Here is a 7,654-nt window from a genome sequence, read left to right as displayed (position 1 = left end):
TTATAGTTAAATCCTACACTTAAGGCACCATATATGCTAAATATTATTTTTCTCTCTCCTTTTTCGAATTTTCTCACATAATCACCGTAAAATCTGTATCAAAATCGAACCTCGTTCTCTCTCTCTCTCTCTCTCTGTTTTGCATACACTTTACTCTCTTCTCCCACAAACCCACGATTCAGACTTCTTCTCCCACCCAAATTCCCTAGGTTTCCCCCATTATCACTCCCCAGTTATTTTCTCTCTAAAATCACGGTTTTATTCCTGATACAAGTTCTTGGGGTAAGTATTTAGCTTCTAAGATTTTGATACAATTATTTAGTTTCTTCGATTTTGATACAGATTTTTCTTTGCTTCTTAAACAATAATCATTGTTATTATTTACTCATCAGAAAGCTTTCGATTTTCTCTCCAACGTCGGATTCAACGTCATACAAGATGGTAACAAGAGGTATACCCACCAAAATTCTCAATTTTGATGGGCCCTCTTTGTCGTTGCAAATAACTCAAGCGGAGTCATAATTTGCAGGTGTATCAGCAACTACAGCTTTAGAGAGAAGAACTAAATTTCTCAATGACAAATCGAAAGAAGTCCCAATTGAGAAATCTTCAAAAGAAACAAAAAGTCCAGTGGCGACAAAGAGGAAAAAAACTTTGAATGATTCTTCATGTGTCAAGGTTAAGGAAGTTGATGCAAAAAAAATATCGGATACACGGCACGAAAAGGTAATTGTTATTGTATCAATATTCACCCAAAGTTGCTGATGTGCTTTAGGGGTACATTGATGTGTTCATAATTATTCATGTGATTTTATATGTATGATGATGTATCCGTATGTATTCATGTATTCATAAGCATTAAAACAATCCAGAACTCATTTGCACATTTACAATGTCATTAACTGAGTTGTGCTTACTTGAATATTATATGTTGTATTTAAATATATTTAGATGTATTCTAGTTTACATTCGCTGTATTTCCGTACTTATTACAGTTTTCCTTGCTTGTTATATGTATATATTCACTGTTTTGTACTAAATGGTATTAATATGTATTTCAATATTTAACTGTATCTTGTTGTATTTATATGTATTCATAACACTTAATGAGTTTATATTCACTGTATTTCCGTACTTATTACAGTTTTTACTTGCCTTGTTATATGTATATATTCACTGTTTTGTACTAAATGGTATTAATATGTATTTCAATATTTAACTGTATCTTGTTGTATTTGTATGTATTCATAACACTTAATGAGTTTATATATTGATGATGAATATGAACCTTTTTAAAATCTTGTTTGTATGCAGGAATTAAACTGTTGTGAAACACCGCCANGTGTGAGGTACATCATCAGCTCTTCAGGTGCTTCATGGTTAATCAGTTAGAAGGAAGTACTGATGACGTATTTTTAATACACCTAAATGGTACAACAATTTCCTTCTCAATCAGAGAGTTTGCCCTCGTCACTGGTCTCAAATGTGTTGGTGATCCACGTGAATTTAAGTTCAACACAGAGGTGCCCAACTGTATTGTTCAGACATACTTTGGCGGTTCAAAGCTAGTTAAAAAGGAAGCTTTGTTGTCATGCTTTGATGAAAAGAAATGGGGTGATGGCAACGATGGGGATGCCATCAAGATAGCATTGTTATATCTCAAACACACATGGATATTCTCATCAGAGAAGAAAACCACAACCATCCCACGACTACATTTTGACTTAGTCGAGAGTGGGAGATACTTTGATTATCCATGGGGTACTTTTGCATTCAGCAGCCTTATTACATCTATTAGTAAGAAAATGAATTATCACAAGAAGTACTATAGGATTGCTGGTATGCCTCTCGCAATGCAAGTTTGGTTTATGAGTGCTGTTCAAAGGTTGACCCCAAAATTGCAAAGCGCCTTGGTAATCGGGTACCCAGATTGCTCAATTGGAGAACCACTATCAATCAACCGACTTATGCTTATCAGATGAATGGCATGTTCAAAGACCAGGGAAACATGGTAAATTAATATTTCATAAGTTTCTGAAATTCAATTTTGCATACAATACTTGCTAAGTATAGTCTATTCTGCATATAACATACATCTGAATATGTACTGTATTTTCAAGTTGCATACACCCAACAGTACCATACAGATACATACATTATAATCTACATACAACATACATATGCATACAATATACATCTAAATACAACCTAGATTTTCTATATACAGTACACCATTCATCTGCATACAACTTATAATATCCTTTTGCTATAGCCTACAGTTACACACAATATACATTTCAATACAATGATCAACTTTAAATATAGGCTGGATATAACATACAATTCCAGATTGTTTACAACGACATCCAACCAAGCGATGTAGAGCTTGCTGTTATTCAAATTCCTCTGGAAGGCGTTGAGGTAGATACCAGTCCTAACAATACTCATTCAGACGAGCATGTAGATGATTTGGATGATTAAGATGAATTTAGTCCTACACCGCATCTTCGTCCTCAGAAAAAATATGATGCAAGTGTTGGACATTCTTCATCTCCGCCACACAAGAAGCGCGAAGAACAGATTATAGATCACTCAGAGGCAGAGACTAAACCCAAGACTCCTGATGCCGGTATATCTGAAGTCAATCAAAATATGTTGCATGATAAGAAGCCGGCAGATTCTAAAGCGGATGAAGTATCTTCTTTGAGGAATGATCTAAATTCAAAGACTACGTGAGTTTTGTCTGCCATTAGTAAACAATACAGTTTTATCAATTAACATTCATATATTTTTCCAACACCTATCTAATTTTTTATGTTTTGATTAGGTGATGGGCGAGTTCACGTCTTTAAGAACATTGATCAATGAAAACTTTAAGAAGATTTCTGACCAGATTAAAGCAAATCAGCCCACAGTGACACGTGATGATGGTATTCAAATGTCGCATGATGTCGACGTGCAAGATAATCTCAAAGGCCAGCCAAAGAGTGATATAACTGTTGACGAGGATTTGGAGGTTAGCATTTTTTTAAACCTCTGTTAGTTTATGTTTATATGAACATAATAAGACTATATGTTTCTTATTTATTCACATTAATCATCTATAAGACACCATACATATTTTGAAATACAAGTAAATACAAGTTAGTTAAGTTATACATAAGTATTCAATATTATATAAATACATATATAAACTGAGACATGTATGTAGTTGTATATATGATTAATTTCAAGTTGTATTCTGTTAATGTATAATGTATTTTCAAGTTGCATACAACCTACAGTTCCATACAGTTATATACAACATAATCTAAATGTAGTTGGATTTAAGGTTTACAGAATACAGTATTCATTAAAAGATTATAGTTTTTATTATAACTGTAGTAGAATACAGTAACTGAAACACATACATATGCATACATTAACAGGATACAGATGTTAATCCTTACATACATCTGTATACATTACCGGAATAGCAGAATACAGTTTGTTTATTTTTACACTTCCTAAAATACTCATATACATCTGTATACATTAACATCATACAGATGTTATTCCTGTTTGTGATGAAGCAATGGTTGATGGGAATAATACATCTGAGATGATGTGTATCCAAAGAAGTACATGTATCACGGTTTGAGTTGCCGGACAAGTTTCTTCCAAGTCAAATTCCAGAAGCTAGAATTTTGATACATCATGCAGCAAAAAATCCAGCAGATGCAACCCCATTAGCCTCACATAGGAATCGGCGTCCAAGTAGATGGTATTCTTCGCCTTATGAGTCAAACTTCGACTCCGCATGTTAGTAAATTATTTTAAAAAACATTGAATTATAAAGTTATGATCTTCTTCCCCCTTTTATCTATAATTAAATGTTTGTATTCATGACTTTAATGAACAATAGGTACCTCAGTTAAGTTGACTCCCATATTCGACAAGAAACACCCATTTGAAGATGATTTGATTTCGGGACCACATCCTACATTAGTCATTGAGGATTATGAGAAATGGGTTCGTGAAGGTCTTCTCGCTAAACATTACCAAAAGTAAGTTTTTTATTCTGTATGTCTATTTAATATATTTATAATTTAAATATAGACATACTGTATTTTGAAATTCATTGTAGAAGTGATTTGGAAGACCATTACAAAAAGAGCAAGTCAACACTGCATACCTTTGGATTTTGGCGTTGATCAAGTCACTTCAAAAAATTAGTTTTACCTTCTCTCATTTGAAGGCAAACTATGGAATGACAATGTAAGATAATCTCCTTCCACATTCAGTTTGTTAACTGTACACTGCTATCAGATACATACATGTATTCTGCATTATGTATGTAACATACAATTTTACTAATATGTTTTCAGTAGTTGACAGTTTACATACAAATGCATGTGTTCAATTATGTTTTCACTAGTTGATATTTTCTGAATTTCATTCAATGTACTGACGTGGTGTATTCAATTTTAAATGTAGCATATTGATGTCATATTTTACTACTTAAGAAAGAAGCGAAAGTACAACCAAATACCCAACTTCACGTATACAACTGTTGATTGTATATTCAAGACAAGAATAGCTGAAATATTCGACAGGTATGCTGATACAGATAGTAATGCAAATGTAGCCAAAGAAGAGGATGTGGTATGTGAGTACATAAGGGGCTATAGATTGTTGGCTAATGTACCGTGGCATACTGTTGACAACGTCTTGATACCAGTCAACTTGAAGGAAAAACTGCATTGGGTATTGGCAGTTGTCTTATTCAAGGATAGATGTATCAAAGTGTATGACTCCATTAGATCAGCATTGCATGATTCATATGTGGCTTCAGAGATAGATAAGCTAGCTAAGCTTGTACCTCTGTATCTATCGATCAGTGGTTTTTACAGAGATAAGCAAGGCATAGATTGGACTCATGACTCAGCATACTCTAACAAGGCACCAACTGATCCCTTTGAAGTTGTTTTCATTTTAGATCTGTCTCAACAAAATCCCGGTAGCATGTATGTGTTTAATCCTTTTTCCTTGTATCATTTTTCTAATAATATGAATTGTTTGTAACTGTTTTGTGACGATCCAAAGGGTCATCACTTGTTTTCTCTTTCATTCCGTGCTTCCGAGGCCCCAAAAACCTCATTTTTACTTGCCTCGATTTGCGTGCGCAGTCCGAGCGCGTAGCCGAAAAAACTTGATAAATTTGATATTAATATGATTAAAGTTGACTTTGGTCAATATTTTGGGTAAATGGACCCGGACCTGTGATTTGGCGGTCCCAGAGGGTCCGTAGAAAAATATGGGACTCGGGCGTATGCCCGGAATCGGATTCCGAGGTCCCAAGCCCGAGGAATGAATTTTTGTGTGAAATTATTTTCTGAAATTAATTAAGGAAAATGGAAAGGAAATTTGATCAAAAGACTGTGATATTGGGCTCGTATTTTGGTTCCGACGTCCGGTACAAGGGTTATATGTGATTTATGCGCTTTCTGTAAAACTTGGTCGGAATCGGACGTCATTTGACGTGTTTCGGACCTAAATATCTAAAGTTGGAAGTTTATGAAGTTTGAAACGAAAATGATGTTTTTGAGGCTTGATTCATTGATGTTGATGTTATTTTGGCGATTTGATCGCACGAGTAAGTCCGTAGGATGTTGTTGAGGTTGTGTGCATGTTTGGTTTGGAGCCCCGAGGGCTCGGGTGAGATTTGAATATGCTGCGGGTTGCATTTTTGAACTTTGGAAAAAAATTGCAGGCCAGGTCTGGTATTTTCGCATTTGCGAAAGATTTCTCGCAAATGCGAGACTCGCAATTGCGGATCCTCCATCGCAAATGCGAAAAGGGAAATCCTTGCTTGGGTCGCAAATGCGACAATTTGTTCGCATATGCGAGGGCCGCCCAGTCGCAATTGCGACGCCTCTCTTCGCAAATGCGAAGTCTGCTCGGAGGCTCGTTGTTCGCAAATTCGAACTATTCTTCGCAATTCCCAACATAGCAGGGTCGGGGTTCGCAATTGCGAACCCAGTTTCGCAATTCCCATACCCGAGGCTCAGTTATTTCATACTTGGACGAATTTTAAACCCATTTTCTTCATTCTTTCAAAACACAAACTCCATAGGCGATTTTTCAAGCACAAACCTTCTTCCAAATCAATTGTAAGTCAACTTTTACTTAATTTCTTCAATCTCTAACATCATTAAACATGTTTTTATCTTAAAATCAAGGATTTCCATGGGTGAAAATGGGGATTTTGGGTAGAACTAGGTTTTCTTAAAATTGGGAATTTGGACCTCAATTTGAGGTCCGATTTCAAAACAAATCATAGATATGAACTCGTGGGGGAACGGGTACCCGGGTTTTGGTCCAAACCTCGGGTTTTGACCACGTGGGCCCGGGGGCATTTTGGGAATTTTTGAGTAAAACTTTGGGAAATTCATCTTCATGCATTCAAACTGATTCAATTAGCATTTGTTAATACATTCGGGTAATTTATGACTAGATTCGAGCGGGTTTGTGGTGAATTCGAGGGGTAAAGCTATTCTAGAGGCTTGAGTCGAGTTTGGAGCATTTGAGGTAAGTGTTTGATCTAACTTAGTATCTATACACCGGTGTCTAGCATGACCGTGGGCCCTTGTATGTACTTATCCTGATATTGTTATGACTCTTCCATGTTAATTGATGAATTCTATGCAATGTGAAGAGTATGAGGACTAATTATAAATTGTAAATTCTTTGGAGCGTTGGCTCGAATGATAAAAAGACTATTGAGTAAGAAATGAAAGAAATAGAAAGTGATGTGATTAATCCCTTGCCGGGATGGTTTGAGTATATTGATTATCTCCCTTGCCGGGATGTGAAGGTATTGTTGTTGCTCCCTTGCCGGGATTTAGCTGTTAATTGTGTAATTCCCTTGCCGGGACATTTCTTATTATTTGTTTATCCCCTCGCCCCGTTTGGTTGTGATTACTATTTGGGTGAGGAAGAGTGATAATGCACGAAGGGTCATTCCGTGCCATGTTTTGATTATATTTGCACGAAGGGTCATTCCGTGCCATGTTTTGATTATATTTGCACGAAGGGTCATTCCGTGCCATGTTTTGATTATATTTGCACAAAGGGTCATTCCGTGCCATGTTTTGATTATATTTGCACGAAGGGTCATTCCGTGCCATGTTTTGATTATTTATGCACGAAGGGACATTCCGTGCTCTGATTTGATTATAATTGCACGAAGGATCATTCCGTGCCATGATATGAGAGTTATGTGAGGGAAAACACAAAGGGTGATGCCGTGCACTTTATTTGATTGCTTTTCGTGAGAATGAGAGTAAAAGCACGAAGGCTGATGCCATGCAACTATTGATTTTTTTTTCTTTTCTGCTCTCATTAATTATTGTTATTGCCCTGTTTCTTACTTAAATTGTTGACCTTATATCCGGACTGTACTCCCCCATAGTATGCTTCCCTCCCTCTTAACTGTTTAATTTCTTTGTTCTTTCCTTTTATTGCATATATATATATTAAAGTGCACAGGTTAGTTTGGTAGTCCTGTCTAGCCTCGTCACTCTTCGCCGGGGTTTAGGCCAGGCACTTTACCAGCTACATGAGGTCGGTTATGCTGATGCTACACTTCTGTGCTCTTTTGCTACAGATCACG

Source organism: Nicotiana attenuata, unplaced genomic scaffold (assembly GCF_001879085.1).
Source record: "Nicotiana attenuata strain UT unplaced genomic scaffold, NIATTr2, whole genome shotgun sequence".
Taxonomy (NCBI): domain Eukaryota; kingdom Viridiplantae; phylum Streptophyta; class Magnoliopsida; order Solanales; family Solanaceae; genus Nicotiana; species Nicotiana attenuata.
Note: the sequence above shows the minus strand (reverse complement) of the source record.